The sequence below is a fragment of the Octopus bimaculoides genome, chromosome 12, assembly GCF_001194135.2.
Source record: "Octopus bimaculoides isolate UCB-OBI-ISO-001 chromosome 12, ASM119413v2, whole genome shotgun sequence".
Lineage (NCBI taxonomy): Eukaryota > Metazoa > Mollusca > Cephalopoda > Octopoda > Octopodidae > Octopus > Octopus bimaculoides.
In genome coordinates, this window is record NC_068992.1 from 36,571,883 (window position 1) to 36,575,210 (window position 3,328).

Below are 3,328 nucleotides of genomic sequence, written 5' to 3' on the forward strand. Positions count from 1 at the left end.
CTCTCTCTCTCTCTCTCTCTCTCTCTCTCTCTCTCTCTCCCTCTCTGTACATGTTACCATGCATAAAGCATTTTATATGATATATAAGAAACACGAAATTGGAGTTTACGTTAACATTGGTTGTGAGAACGTAGAGCTTCGTTCAACCAAAAGATTGACTCTTTGTTAACGTACACAATACGACTTAGCTGTACAGTCACCATTGATATCTGGAATAGAAAACCTTCAGTAATTAGATTAGAGAACTAGTTGTTAAGAAATAAGGCAGGTATGTATAAAGAAACAGGTCGGATTGGTTAAGAAGCAGGGAACAGATATCAAAAATCTTACAGAAAAGACATTGCAACCGCATTTGACCGCTACTGATAAACTGAATATAATTCTTGAGCTGTTTGCATTACTCCTCGCTTACTTTAAGATAACTGAGATATCAACATGTCAATGTGTTTGGATAGGAGAGGTGTGACATGTCGGGAACCCTGCGACTGAAGGACTGACATGGACGTATGGAAATCGATTGCAATGCATACGTTATGTTAACATGACGACCTGACTTAAATACTGAAGTGGTGTGAAATGTCTACGAAAATACTGGAAGTAATGAGTGCTTGAGATAGAAATGATCAGAAGTGAATGGTCATACCAGATGAGAAGATTTGTTAGCTTCTCCTTTGATTGATATATACAGAAGATAATAGTATGCCCAGTTTTGTGATTCAGTGAGTCATTTCGCGATCATAGATGACTGATAGCCCACAATAAGCCCGTCAACCATCAGCTGATAGTAGCGCAAAAGATATGGGACTTTTCCAAGCTCAACAACAGATTCTACTCAGGGTAAATTTACAGAACCGATGACGGATGATATCTGAAAATATTTACGTACTGTTATATTTAAATCCAAATATTTACGTAATGTTATATTTAAATTCAAACACTTTTGCTTTGGATTTTCTGGGAATTTGTAATTTTGGAGTCGCTTTAACAATACTCTCTTTTCAGAACTGGTGCTCTTAAAATCTTTATTATAAATATTATTTATGCTGTCGATGAAACAATATTTGAAGAATAATTTGCTGCAGAACATAATTATCTTCGACTTCCAACGAATACTAATTTATTGCAAATATATCGATCTACTAACAATCTACTTGTCAATATATTAACCTTCAGAATAATAGATAATAGAGTTAAATAGACAGATATACAAGGGAAAACACAAGGTAAAAAGAAAACAAGGTAAGGAAAGAAAATTGAATACAAGATGGAAAACAGAAACAGAAAATAAGAAACATAATTGACGACTTGCTAATATAAGGAACTAAAAATCCAAATGAATATCAACAAGTGTTTGTGTGGGTGCGTGTGTGTTTGTGTGTGTGTGTGTGTGTGTGTGTGTGCGTGTGTGTGTGTGTGTGTGTGTGTGTGTGTGTGTGTGTGTGTGTGTGTGTGTGTGTGTGTGTGTGTGTGGATAAAGGATGGAAAAGAGAAAGATATCTAGTAAAATAAAGTTAAATAAAATTGATTAGACACATATATACATGCACATGCGCACACAAACATATACACACACACACAGTTCAAGACACGCAGGCACACGTATACATACAAGTGCGTATGTGTGTGCGTGCGTGCGTGCACACATGCCTATCTGCATTGTGTGAGTCAGTGTGTATGTATTTTGAAATGTATTTTACGTAATGCAAGTAGTATAAAGTTTTAGCCAACCTTTACGTGTAAAATTGATGACTAATAACGCTCCACAACCGCTTGGCAAAAGCTGAGGTATTATCCGACATATTTTCCATCTTTATCGGATGCTGACGATTCTTACAGCTGTTTATATGTACTAAATATTATTATTTCACTAAATTGTGTGTTTCTTACTTTTAAATGTAAACTTTTATAAGCGATTCAAATTTTTAGCCAGAGTTCTGTACTGCTTATCAAAATATATAATTTAATGCAACATCAAACATGTCCAGTTTAACATATCAATAATTAAGTAGTTGGCTGTGTAGCTTGCAAAAGCTCCAATTAGGGCAAATTTATTTAGTGAAACCACGTTATTTAGTGTTTTTATATAGCAATGAGCTATATCACTCCACAAGCAGATCTAGGAGTGTGCCATGCAAGAGATCTTGATAAGACCTGTAATACGATCAAGCCAATCTCTCTTTTCTGTGCAGGAGAAAATAAGAATGAGATGTTTGTTTATATCAGTCCACATATATTCAGTTACATATTTCAGCATTGGTTGAAAACTTGTTTTTATTTTAAAAGTTAGTTGCTGGTCTAAATTTCAACGTATCGGACACTTGATGGCTTGCACATCAATAATTATGTATTTGACCACTTATCCAGTGAGAGCATTAACTATGCAAATTGGGCTATCCTATTTAGTGAAGTCACTTTCATATTGAATAGCTTTATCTTCTGCCTTACAGATAAAGGTGGGAGAGTGGTCCCTGAATATATTCCAACTAGAATCGACACCTAGAATAACCAATCTTCTTTTCATGTCTACGGAAAATGAAAAATCAATTTATTTATATTTGTCTAACAGTATTCAATTACTCATATCATTGTTAATAAAAACCGCTATTGCCCATATAAAATAAACCTTAACGTTCATTCTTATGGTGTTTACTACATCGAAATATTTGTTTACAAGGGAAAAATGCACTAAATACATATGTAAATAAGCATCATCGATTTGATGAAGTCATGATAGTTAATGGCTCTAAATAGTGATATGTATCTCTTCTGGTAGATAAACATAGATGGTTGTATTGTATCAGAACTTGCTCCTAGATTAAAACCGATTCTATCGAAAGCTCTATTTTATTTATTTTTTTTTGAGAGAGAGAAATGAAAAACAGTCTATGTTCAAATGTATCCCATTGTTTTCAATTACATCTCACAGTGTTGGGTCAAAATTTTCACTGATTATAAACATTACATGTTAATATGCATTTCAAAATACAACAACGAAAACACTAATTAAGCACCCCAAACCACTTTCGTAACGTTAGAAGCGTCTATAAATCTATATTTCTCATTAAAACAAACAAAAATAAGTGCTTAATACAGATAAACTACCTAAATGTACATTTCAAAGTGTCGAACACTTGGACCTTGTATTAATGTTTAGATTAATGTTTACCTGGACCTTATATTAATGTTTAGATTGTCTCTCTCAACCGTTCTTCATAATCTTTTATCCACTCTATTCCTTTCTTCCCTCTTCATTCTTGCGCCTTTCTCTCGTTCACTTTCTCTCTCTCTCTCTCTCTCTCTCTCTCTCTCTCTCTCTCTCTCTCTCTCT